Genomic DNA, 13,844 nt, shown 5'->3' with positions numbered 1-13,844 from the left:
GATCCACTGAGCTATTTTCACAATGTTGTACTGTTTGTTGAGGAAAGTAAGGGAGAAGAAATTGTATTTTTGAATCTCCTTCATGTGTTACAGGATTGTAGACTAGTTTAGTTTAGAGATACAATAAGCAAACAGGTCCTTCTGCCCAGCGAGTCTGCATCGACCAGTGATCACCCTGTACACTATCACTATCCTACACACAATTCCAAATTTTTACCGGCCAAATTAACCTACAAACCTGAGGTAGACAAAAATGCTGGAGAATCTCAGCGGGTGAGGCAGCATCTATGGAGCGAAGGAAATAGGCAACGTTTCGGGTCGAAACCCTTCTTCTGACCTACAACCCTGTACGTCTTAAGAGTGTGGGTGGAAACTGGAGCACCTGGAGAAGGCCCACACAGTCATGGGAAGAACATACAAACTCTGTACAGGCAGCACCCATAGTCAGGATCGAACCCGGGTCCCTGGCGCTGTAAGGCAACAACTCTACCTCTGTGCCACAGTGCCGCCCCTAAAGGCTCCCCAAATGGTGTAAGTGGCAGAAATGGTGTCAGACACCTGGATTTTCTGTATCTTGTTATTGGAAGGTTGCGACCCCAACTCACAAACTGAGCACTGCAGCCTTGGGTTTATTCCTAATCCATGACAAAGTAGGACAAATCAGCCACACAAAAAAATGTTTGTTTCTTGGTGTAATTTTGAATATGTTAACTCGGAACAGATCGCAGACATACTAAAGTCTCCTTGTATGGTCTCAGGCTAATGTGGAGGAGTGGATGCCTGGTTAGTCCATTAGATAAACTGTTGTGTGTGAAACACAGATGTAAATTGATCAGTCGGCATAAATTGCCCCATCCAGTGTGCAGGAGTGGAGAATTCGGGGGTAGTGGGGAGAGGGGAGTTGATGGGAATGTGAGGGTTAGTTTAGTCTAGTTTGGAGATACATCATAGAAACCGTCCTTTAACCCACCATGGCCGCACCGACCAATGAACACCTGTACACTGGTTCCATGTTATCCCACTTTTGCATGCTACACACTAGGGGGAATATACAGAAGCAAAATAATCCACAAACCTGCACCTTTCTCCATTCATGTCTTTGCTTCCAAAAATGTAGCTATCTTCAGAAATGCATTCAGCGCCTTTGCCTCTATAGTCTTCTCTGGTGGTTAATACCACATCGCCACCACCTTCTAAATTAAGATATTTCTTCTTTTCTCACTCCTCTTGCCCTTCATTCTGAGATTGTGGCTTCTCAGTCTCCTCAATCTTCTTTGTTGAAATACCGTATTTATCCCCATGAGAGGTTCCCACGGGAGTGTTGCTGGAATCTTGAGCGAAATCACAAAGTGCCGGAGGAACCCAACAAGTCAGACAGCATCTGAAGAAGGGTCTCGACCCGAAACGTCATCCATTCCTTCTCTCCAGAGAAGCTGCCTGTCCCGCTGAGTTACTCCAGCACTTAGGGGGTGCCTAGTGTGGTGGTGAATCTGTGGAATTCTTTGCCACAGAAGGCTGTGGATGAGAAGTCAGTCGATATGTTTAAGGCAGAGATAGATAGATTCTTGATTAGTATTGGTGTCAGAGGTTATGGGGAGAAGCCAGGAGAATGGGGTTGTGAGGTGGAGATAGATCAGCCATGATTGAATGGCGGAGTAGACTTGATGGGCTGAATGGCCTAATTCTACTACCACTTATGATCTTATGATCTTTGTGTCTATCTTCACTTTAAATCAGCATCTGCAGTTCCTTCCTACATATTTGTGGAAGGACTGGACAGACAACGTTTCGAGTCGGGACCCTTCTTCAGGGAGTTCTGCTTTGTCACAAATGCTACTTTTCATTGTGGTGTTAATCTGAAACCCCATGTTTCTTTTCAGAGGGGGGTCTAGAAGACTGTGGTGCTCAGCTTCAATGAAGAAGAAAGGAGGTGGCCCCACTAGTCCGAACAATATTTATCTTTGATCCAATGCAATTTAAATAAAAGATTGGTTATTCTGCAGGATTTGTTTGCCATGTTTCTGACATTAGAAATGTGGCTTCAAAATGTGGCCCTCACTGGACCACAATTGTATTTCACTTTCACCACAATTAAAAATGACTGAAAGCTCATCAAAGCTTCCCTTTTATTGGCCGCAAGACTCTTAGGTCTGAGACATTGCAATTAAAAAAAGCCTTTCTATTATTTGTTTGCTATCTTATGTCAAACCACAAAACAATTAAGTGCAGAGCAGGTCCCAACTACAAATTATCTTTGGCTGCACTGAGGGCTTATTGGAACTAGTACATAGACTTTAGACCAGTGGTTCCCAACCTTTTTTTGGCCATGCCCCACCTAATCACCTCTAAAATCCTGATGCCCCCCCCCCCCCCCATGTGGTGATATATAATTCTTATCATTTAAAAAGTGAACTCCGTTTCAGCTGAAGAAGCTTAAAACACCAATACCTTGGTTTAAACAAGCTTCAAAAGAACATGGCATCCATGATAAAGAAAAATGAAATAAACAAAAGACAGTTAAAGTTCTGAGCAAGAAATTACTAAAAAATTGTTAAAAAAAAGAAAAATCAAATTGCCCCCCTGTGGGGCGTACGCCCCACGTTGGGAACCACTGCTTTAGACTTTGGAAACACAGGGTGGAAACAGGCCCTTCGGCCCACCGAGACCTCGCTGACCAGCGATTAACCCGTACACTAACACCACTAGGGACAATTTACAATTTTTACCGAAGCCAATTTACCGAGAAACCTGTACGTCTTTAGAGTGTGGGTGGAAACCGGAGCACCAGGAGAAAACGCATGCGGTCACGGGGAGGCGTACAAACTCCACCCAGAGAGCACCCTATAGTCAGGATCGAACCCGAGTCTCTGGCGCTGTAAGGAAGTAACTCTACTGCTGTGCCACGGTGCCACCCCAAATTTGGGGCTATTAATTCATTGAATTTTTATTTGTTATATATTGTCACTGAGTGCTGTGTTTGCGGGCCAGTTATGCTGCTGCTAGTAACAAATGTCATGGTTCTGTTGTTGGTACGTATGACAATTAAACACTCTTGACTCTTGAGGTCTCCTTTTACATCTATGGTTGTGGTAGGCAGTAACACATTACTGTGGGTTACATGTAACCACACGCTACATTCATGTGGCTACATGAATGTGACCATTCACGCAATGAATTCACATTACATGAATTCCTTGTGCAGCAACTCCCCATGCACGGCCGATCAAATTCTCATCCATTGCCGATCAGTACTAGCCCAACACGCTGCAGAGTGAAGGTCCTGCAACACCATTCTAACCAGAGAGCAAGACTGTGATCCGAGCAATACTTTGGATGATGTTACCAGTGACATGAGATGGAATCATCGCCAACCTCTGAACAGCTTCCAAAGATGTTTAATGTTGGAAGGAACTGCAGATGCTTGTTTACACCAAAGATTGACATTAAATGCTGGAGTGACTCAACGGGACAGGCAGCATCTCTGGAACGAAGGAATGGGAGACGTTTCGGATCGCAGTCTGAAGTAAGGTCTTGGCCTGAAACGTTACCCCTTCCTTCTGTGGTCAGGGTGTGGTTATTCCAACATTTTGTGTCTATTTCCAATTACATTTAGTTCAGTTTAGAGATACAGCATGAAAATATGCCCTTCAGCCAACCAAGTCTGCCCCAACCAATGACCAACCACCTATACCATAGTTCTATCCTACACACTAGGGACAATTTACAGAAGCCAATTTACCTCCAAACATGCACGTCTTTGAGATGTGGGAGGAAACTGTAGCATCCGGAGAATACCCCACGTAGGCACGGGGAGAACATACAAACTCCGTACAGACAGTACCCGTAGTCAGGATCAAACCTGGGTCTCTGGCGCTGTGGAGCAGCAACTCACAGTTTTTTTTCCCTCAGGGGAATCAAGAACTAGAGGATACAGGTTTAAGGTGAGAGGAGAAAGATTTAATAGGAACTTTTTCACTAAGAGGGGGGTGGATATATGGAACGAGCTGCCAGAGGAAGTAGTTGAGGCAGACACCATAACAGCATTTAAAAGACATTTCAATAGGGACATGGATAGGAAGGAAGTGTCCCAACCCAAAATATCACCTATCCTTTTCCTCCAGAGATGCTGCCCGACCCGCGGAGTTACTCCAGCACTTTGTGTCTGTCTAAGGTTTAGAGGGATATGGGCCAAATGCAGGCAGGTGGGACTAGGGTAGATGGGGCATCTTGGTCGGCATGGACAAGTTGAGCCAAAGGGTCTGTTTCCGCACTGTATGACCTTACGAATCTCTGCGAGTCTATGACATGGATAAAATGAACAGCGACTCAATCAAACTGTGCCTTAAACCCTTGAAAGATCCTCGCCATTGCACCATCGAATGATCATCGGATGTATTTTGTTTATCCCTAAAATACTCCAGCATGCAGCAAGCTAAGTCGAGCTGTATATGTGTGAGGGGAAGGTGTTAGCTACACTGTGTCTTTTTATATTCTCTGTGGAAGTGTGAATATTTTGCGTGTGTGAGTGTGTATGTGTTTTTTCTCTCTGCTGTGTTAAGGGAGTGAATACTGACAGAGACAAGTGACAGCTCTCTAATTATACCCAGGCTTGCTGGTATTCTGGTAGTGGATAACGTTGCTCATTTTATTCAGCTCTTCTCATTGAATAATGCATGCAGGTCCCTATCAGTATTCCGCCAGTACCTCAGGGAACCTCAAGGATAACTAGCTGATAACTGATCCCATCTAAATCTTTCCACTTTTATCAGGAACAAGAGATGTAAAAGAAAATCCACATTTAACCCATTCTGGAGAAATCGAAGGCACATTAGCTATTAATATAATGCTTAAAATTGATCCTCATCTCAAATTCAAAGCATAATCAGCCCATGCAGATTAGTAATTGAGTCAATCTTAAGACTGGCAAGGAATTTGCGACACGTTCCAGTTCTGGAGCGAGATATTTCATTGTGTAATCTGGGGGTGGGGAGATGGATGGGGGGGGGGGGGGGGTGGGGGGTGTGGGTGGGTACAGGGGTTTATTTATAACAGAGCATTCTCTGTTTGAGCTTTGACAGTAATGCACGGATCACAAAGATGCTGTTCGCTGTCATGGAGTTTTGGTATCTGTCTGAAATATTAGACAAAAGAGTCGCTGCTCCTCAGTCACCAACACAGCATGGCCTTGAATCCAGGAGCTCAGCCCCTCCACTCTGCTTTAGACTATGCTGCTTATCCAGCCCGTGCAGGATGTGACCATGAGAGGGCCTGAGGGACTTGAGCTGCCTGGTGTCAGATGAACGCACACTCCCCCATCAAATATTGATTCTTACATTCCAGACTAAATCACCCGGTCCGTTGACATGTGTTGCCCATTCATTATTTGGAAGCAAAGTCACTATTTGCTCCCACTTGCCTTTGCAGTAACCGCCCACCACGGATCCAACTCTGAAGAACTCTCAACTCAGTCTGACTAAGGGTCCCGACCCGAATCGTCACCAATCCATGTTATCCAGAGATGCCGCTTGAGCCGCTGACTTTGTGTGTGTGTGTGTGTGTGTGTATATGGCCGATTATTTCGCCGAACACCTTTGCTCAGTCCGCCTGGGCCTACGCGATCCGCCGATTGCCAAACACTTTAACTCCCCCTCCCATTCCTATACTGACCTTTCTGTCCTGAGCCTCGTCTTCTGTCAAAGCAAATTGGTGGAACAGCATCTCATATTTCGCTTGGGCAGCTTACAACCCAGGGGTATGAATATCGATTTCTCTAACTTCAAGTAACCCTTGCATTCCCTCTCTCTCCATCCCGTCCCCACCCGTCGTACCAGCTTCAAAGTCTTATTGAGTCTCATTGTTCGTACTCGTGTTCACCTAGCCCACAGCTAACAGTGGCCTGCTTCCTTTATCATCATTACTTGTTTGTATATCTTTCATTCATTTGTTCATCTCTCTACATTCATTCATCTCTCTACATCACTGTCTATATCTCTTGTTTTCCTATCCCCTGACTCACAGTCTAAAGAATAAGTCTCGACCTATTTCTTTTCTCCAGAGATGCTGCCTAAACCCCTGAGTTACTCCAGCTTTTTGTGTCTATCTTCAGTATGAATATCGCTTTCTCTAACTTCAGGTAACCCTTGCTTTCCCTGTCTAAGTATTATTTGTAAATATTGAATTGTGCTTGAGTATGGTGATGAGAGCGACATGTTTGCTTCCTTACCCTCTCCACAGATGTTACCTAGTCTGCAGGTTATTCCACGCATCTCTTGTTATTGTTTCAGATTTCCAGCATGCCGAGTCATGTCATAAGTGATAGGAGTTGAATTAGGCCATTCGGCCCATCAAGTCTACTCCGCCCTTCAATCTTGGCTAATCTATCTCTCCTCCTAACCCCATTCTCCACATAACCTCTGACACTTGTACTAATCAAATATCTATCTCTGCCTTAAAAATATCCACTTCACTGACCTGGCTGCCACAGGCTTCCACAAATTTACCTCTCAGTAAAGAATTATCTCCTCATCTCCTTCCAAAAAGAATGTCCTTTAATTCTGAGGCTATGACCTCTCGCCCTAGACTCTCCAACTAGTGGAAACATCCTCCCCACATCCACTCCATCCAAGCCTTTCACTATTCAGTAGGTCTCAATGAGGTCCCACCTCGTTCTTCCAAACTCCAGCGAGTACAGGCCCAGTGTCGTCAAACGCTCATCATTGGTTTACCTACTCGTTCCTGGGATCATTCATGTAAACCTCCCTCTGGACCCTCTCCAGATCCAGCACGTCCATCCTCAGATATGATGCCCAAAATTTCTAACAATATTCCAAATGCGGCCTCACCAACGCCTTACAGAACCTCAGCATTACATCCCTGTTTTTGTATGCAATGCCCCTTGAAATAAATACTAGCGTTGAGTTTGCTTTGGGTTTATGTGGACAGTGCCAGCAGACAGCGTGTGGCTTTGCCAGGAGAAAGCCAATGTGGTAGACTGTTGCGTATCTAATACAACCAAGACATCCTTTCATCGGTTCAGGTCTATTGTACAGGGGAAAGAATCCCTCCCGTTTGATCTCATGAGAAGGGGAGAAGATTGTTGTCTCCGAGCCAGGACAGAGGCTTAAACCCAGCAACAACAAAGGTCAGAGGTCTACGCAACTGATTGCTTGTGGAGAATGTCTTCAAAGTGTATAATCTTGGCAAACAGGTGCAGTGTGCGGAGCAGGTTTCAGGCTTCACTGGCACTTGGCTTGCTTCCCGGTCCCTGCGGTGTGTTGTTAAAGGCACATTTGGGGCTTGGCAGAGCCCAATGCATCCATGACATTTTGGTTAATTCTTTCCCTGCTCCGCAGGTCAGTCATGTAGAAGTTTAGTCTGGTTGTCATAGTGTTCTTCCCCGGCTGAAAGGTGCCAGATTTTCCCTCCGGAAAAAGTGTCCTTGTTAGTATGCTTGTCTATGCATTACATCTTCGAGGCTTTATTGTGGGTTAGTATGGCCGGTGTGCAAGATTGTGTATCGAGTCTGATGGCTTACTTGTGTGTTTGCACAGATGTATCTATATGTGTGCATCGATGTAATTGCGTGCATGCAAGGGGAAGGTTTTTGGGATGACAGTAGATCATGCCGGTGGTGGAGCGGTCTACACTGCTCAATGGCTAGACGTACATGAGCAGAATGGTCCTGTGGGTACGGTCTCGACATGTCCTGTGTGCCTCAGGGATCAGATACCAGCTGGAGTCAGTAAAGACAGGAGATGAAAGGGAAACATTGCCTACAAAACATCAAGAAAGACACAAAATGCTGGAGGAACTCAATGGGTTCACTGAGTTACTCCAGATCTGTTGTATCTATCTTTGGTGGTGATGTTGGTATAAACCAGCATCTGCAGTTCTTATGTTTCTACAAACCATCAAGAAAATCGTGGAAGGGAATAATTGAGTTTATACTGTATGCTGTGCATCTAGAGAACACAGGGCACCTGAGATGTGAATGTAGTGGTGAATGATACATGTAGGATCAGGGGGTACGTGTCAACACCAGTCCCCGTGCTGGAGGTTTGAGCACCTCACATCAGGTGAAGGAGGTGCACGGGATGAAGGTCCTGTTATATCCACCTTGATGGTGGTCAACGCTGTACCAAAGGTGAGGTGGACCCTTCCCTTCTGGTACTATACACTCCACCAATTGAGGTGTACAAGATAATGAGGGGCATGGATAAAGTGAATGCTCACTATCTTTTTCCCAGGGTAAAGGATTCTAAAACTAGTTGGCATCGGCTTAAGGCGATTGAATTTTATACACTTCAATAAAATTGCCTTTTGGTCGTCTAAATTCCAATGAGTGAATTCCCAATGCGTTCAGGCCTTGCCTTGTAGGACAATATCTCCACACCCAGGACCATGCCAATGGGCATTGACTGTTTCATTGTCCTTGATGATGTTCTGGGCACTCCATATGGTGGGGCTTTGTGTGTTTGGGCCACAGATGGTATTGTCTGTACTGAAGAATCCCCGCATGTTGTGACTGCCATCCACTTTTGCTCTTTAGTACGTGAATTTTCTCCAAACGGATAGAGATCTGTTTACAGGTGCCTGAAGAGCATAGTCTAGCTGTGAGGCACGGCAGTCTCCACTTCAAGAATGCTCTGTGCTACAGTTAATTAGCTCTTGGAACTCCTGCAGATTCTCATTAAACCAGCCTTGCCTCTTCATAGTGGAGAAGCCAAGGAATCTTTCACAAGTGGACACTGTTATGTACTTCAGGGCAGTCTGCAAACTGTAGACAAACCTTCTACTGCAGGGTCAAGGAAGGACCCCGACCTGAAACACCACCCGTCCTCTTTTCTCCAGAGATGCTGCCTGACCCGCTGAGTTACTCCAGCACTTTGCGTCTATCTTTGGAATAAACCAGCATCTACAGTTCCTTGTTTCTATAGAAACATAGAACATAGGTGCAGGAATAGGCCATTTGGTCTTTCGAGCCATTCAATATGATCATGGCTGATCATCCAAAATCAGTACCCTGTTCCTCCTTTCTCCCCATATCCCTTGATCTCGTTAACCCTAAGAGCTGTATCTAACTCTCTCTTGAAAACATCCAGTGAATTGGTCTCCACTGCCTTCTGTGGCAGAGAATTCAACAGACTCACAACTCTCTGGGTGAAAAAGATTTTCTTCATCTGTCCTATGTTCTCTGGGAGCTTCTATCTAAGACGAGTCGCCTTCAGGAGGCCTCGGTAAGTTTCAACATTTGGCTTTCTTATGATCATGTTCTTTTGACCAAGTTTCTGTTGCAGCTGTTGTTTGCGAGTCGGGCGGAATTGATTTGCCAATGGTCAGTCCAATATCTGTTGTGGTGCACGCACGTGTGCAACATTCCTGTGGTCTCTTGCTTGGACAAAGATGGAATACAATCTGTGCCAGGAACAACGCCATTGCCAACAGGCATGACCAAGTAGGGTGCTGGCTGTTACAAAAATGAATTCTAAAGGGCAGCATGGTGGCGTAGCGGTCGAGCCTTTACAGCGCCAGAGACTCGGGTTCGATCCTGACCACGGGTGCTTGTCTGTACGGAATTTGTACGTTCTCCCCGTGACCCACGTGGGATTTGCTCCGAGATCTTCGGTTTCTTCCCACCCTCCAAAGATGTCCAGGTTTTATAGGTTAAGTGGCTTGGTATAAATGTAAATTTGTCCCTAGTGTGTGTAGGGTAGTGTTAGTGTGCAGAGATCAGTGGTCGGTGGAAACAGGGCCTGTTTCCGTGCTGTGTCTCTAAAATTAAAACTGAAATATTTTGTTGGGAGGACAATAGTGAGACACTGGAGAATAAAAAATAATTTCCCACATTTTAGGGACATCAGTATAGCGAAGAGGAACATAGATGATGGAGTTCACCATGGTCTTCACTACACCATTACATTCTTTGGAGATGGGCTTTGAGGGTCAATGCATCAACCATGGCAGAAGACTCAAGGGTCAGCAGGTAGCATCGAATTCCTATTCTCCTGTTTTCATTTCAGAGCCGGTCTACCTACAGGTACACGTGTACAGAGGCAGAATTTCTGCCTTACAGCGCTGGAGGCCCGGGTTCAATCCTGACTACGGGCGCTGTCTGTACGGAGTTTGCAGGTTCTCTGTGTGACCGCATGGGCTTTCCCCGGGTGCTCCGGTTTTCTCTCACATTCCAAAGACGGACAGGTTTGTAGGTTAATCGACTTCAGTAAAAAAATTGTAAATTGTCCCTAGCGTATAGGATAGTGCTGGTGTACGGGGATCACAGGTCGGCGCAGACACAGCGGGCCAAAGGGCCAATTTCTACGCTGTATCTCAAAACTAAACTTAACTAAAAAAGGTACTGGAATGTTGCTTCAGAATAATCCTCCAAATTCATTGACAGAACAAATAAACCAGACCAGAGTCCTCTCCCCGATGACCAGGCTATAGAGGCACTCAATCAGCCACATTGACCCAAGTTCAATCCCAGCCTTGGGTGCTATCTGTGTGGAGTTTTCACATTCTCCTTGTGACTGCAGGGGTTTCTGACTGGTGCTCCGATTTCCTCCCACATCCCAAAGATGTGTGAGTTAGTAGGTTAATTGGCCTCTGTACAAAGATACCCCGAGTGTGTAGGAGGTGTATGAGAAGGTGGGATAACACCCACCCAGTGTGAATGGATGATGATGGTCGGTGGGCCTGTCTCCATGCTGTATCTCTAAACTAACTTTCAGAGTGTCTAGTTGAGATGTGTATAAAAAATGGGATCATCAATAGAGGGACATCTAGACTAGAGATAGATGTGCGTCAGCAGGTTAATTGGCCTTTTGTAAATCACCCTGTTGTTATATGGAGTGGATGAGAACGTGGAGTAACATAGAACTAGTGTGAATGGATGATTAATGGTCAGCGTGGACTCGATGGGCCGAATGGCCTGCCTACATGCTGTACCTCCAAAAGCAAAATTGGTCAGGCCATGTCACTTGTATGCCCAAGCATAGACTCCTGGAACAAGAACAAGTTCTATTTATCAGATGAGATTACCAGGTGGACAAAGAAAAAAATACTCGAGGATGTCACAGAATAATAGATGTGCACAAAATCTCCCTGAAAAAAATGCAACTTTGCCACCAATGTCTGGGAACATCTAACCCACGTCCATTCAAAATGGAGAAAGAGCATTTGGGATACAACTGAGAAACTTGGGAACACAACTTGCAGCTGTACAAGTCATCGGTGATACCACACACACCTGGAGCACAGTGTGCATGCAGTTCTGCTCACCCAGTTACAGGAAGGATGTCATTAATTTGGAAAGGGCGCAGAAGAGATTCACCAGAATGTTACCTGGGCTTGCGGGCTTGGGATTTAGGGAGAGCTTGGATGAGGTGGGACGTTACGCTCTTGAGTTAGAAGGTCGAGGGGTGACCGTATTGATCATGAGGGGCAAGGATAGAGTGAACGCTCACAGTTTCTAAAACGATAGCATTTAGGCTTATGCTGAGGAGGGTGGGGAGATTTAAGAGAGAACAGAGGGGCAGTTTTTTTTCACTCAGAGAGTGGTCTGTATCTGATATGAACTGCAAGAGCAAGCTATACAAGGAAAGACGCAAGGGATTGGACATGCTGGTTTACCACCCCCCCCCCCCCCCCCCCCCCCCCTTCCAACACACAAAATACTGCAGTAACTCAGCGGGTCAGGAGAACATGGATAAGCGACATCTTGAGTCGGGACCCTTCTTTAGAACCATGCAATTACATATCTTTGGCAGATTTATGGATAGGAAGAATTCCGAGGGATATGGGCCAAATGCAGGCAAATAGAACTTGGCCAGCATGGGCAAGGTGGGCCGGACGGTCTGTTTCCGCGCTGTACAGCTCCACGTTCTACGAATTCCACTCAATTGTGGGAGCCTAAGCATTGTCCCTGCTATTCAACTGTAGATCCCATCATGGTGTTAGACGATCCGTTACTCACAACCTACATGAAAGGGAATTACAAGTTACTACCCCAGAACAAGAAGAGGGAGGTCCCAATGTCCCAAATGTCCAGGTTATATAATCTGCCATTGCTCCTTCCAACCAACCTGGGTGGAATCCATTTACGATCTCCCCTACCCACAGTCTGATTTAATTCTAGAGAAACGACCAAACAGCTTTGAATTTGCGCACCCATGGCCCAGCCCACGGGCACCCCTGGTCCGCCCGCAAGAGTTTAGCAACTTTGTAAAAGTCGGTCACGACTGGAGCCATCCGTGCCTGTGTTGGAATAAATAGTGTGTAAGTGCTGTGCCTGCTGGTATGTGTTTCGGGATCTGACGCACCTCTACAAGAATGCAGGCACAGCACTTACACTGCACATGCAGGCCAGATAAAGCTAAGGTTATAACATCATAGCCTGACTTCCTCGCTGTCTTCCCCTCTCCTCCCATCTCCCGAAAGTTACACTGCAGCATACCTCACGTTCCAGCTCCCGCACTGATTCAATTACCTACATGTCTTTGTTGAATTCCTTTTGTTCTCCGCTTACAGCCCTGTCCACACTGTTCTCCCCAGCACAGGGTTTTTTGTTGTTGTCCCTCTCGTTCTCTCTGCGTCCCCCCATTTGCTCTGCCTCCCTCTCGCTCATTTGCTCCCCACCCTCTCTGCTTGTCTTTTAATCCCTCTTGCTCTCATGGATCGGTTTTCAGACAGACACAGAGGCATGCCCCGCAGTTAGGCTGTTTAGTCTGGTTTCCGTGACCTTGTCTGACTGAGCTGGGCACGATCCAGCTGCAAGTTCCTTCTCACCCCCCCCCCCCCCCATTCATCTCGACGGCCTCAAGTGCTGCAGAAACGCAGATATCCCGTGCTGACCAAACACAACGGGCCCTTCCTTCTCTGCTGCAAATGCTGTACCTGGCCGCAGAGAAACCCCAGCTGGCGATAACGATCGGGCAAAAGGTGCAGAAGCTTGAAAACGCGCACCACCAGCCTCAAGAACAGCTTCTTCCCCACTGTTATCAGGCTTCTGAACGGTCCTTCCATCAGCTAGGGCACTGTCTGATTCACTCTCTGCCCCCATTGGACTGCCATGGGTGGTACTGACTATGGATGCTTGTCTGTACGGAGTTTGTACGTTCCCGCTGTGACCTGCATTGGTTTTTCTCGGAGATCTTCAGTTTCCTCGCACTAAACTAAACAATGCTGAAAGCTTGATTCTGCACGCAGTATCCTCCTTTTGCTCTATCTGTCTACTTGAGTTTGACATGATTGCACAGTGTTTATGTATGGAATATCTGACCTGTTTGGATAGCAGGTAAAACAATCTTCACTGTGCCTCAGAACACGTGACAATAATAAAACTTAAATCTGCAGCAAAACCTTTCAAGCTGCATAACCCACTAGAGATTCATGTAGAACATATCCATGCTTTTTTTTGCATATAGAAACATAGAAACATTGAAAATAGGTGCATGAGTAGGCCATTCGGCCCTTCGAGCCTGCACCACCATTCAATATAATCATGGCTGATCATCCAACTCAGTATCCTGTACCTGCCTTCTCTCCATACTCCCTGATCCCTTTAGCCACAAGGGCCACATCTAACTCCCTCTTAAGTATAGTCAATGAACTGGCCTCAACTACATTCTGTAGCAGTGAATTCCAGAGATTCACCACTCTCTGTGTGAAACATGTTTTTCTCATCTCGGCCCTAAAGGATTTCCCCCTTATCCTTAAACTGTGACCCCTTGTTCTGGACTTCCCCAACATCGGGAACAATCTTCCTGCATCTAGCCTGTCCAACCCCTTAAGAATTTTGTAAGCTTCTATAAGACACAATGTGCTGGAGTAACCCAGCGGGTCAGGCA

The sequence above is a fragment of the Amblyraja radiata genome, chromosome 25, assembly GCF_010909765.2.
Source record: "Amblyraja radiata isolate CabotCenter1 chromosome 25, sAmbRad1.1.pri, whole genome shotgun sequence".
NCBI classification, from domain to species: domain Eukaryota; kingdom Metazoa; phylum Chordata; class Chondrichthyes; order Rajiformes; family Rajidae; genus Amblyraja; species Amblyraja radiata.
The sequence above is the reverse complement of the archived record's forward strand: the minus strand, read 5'-3'. Positions refer to the sequence as shown.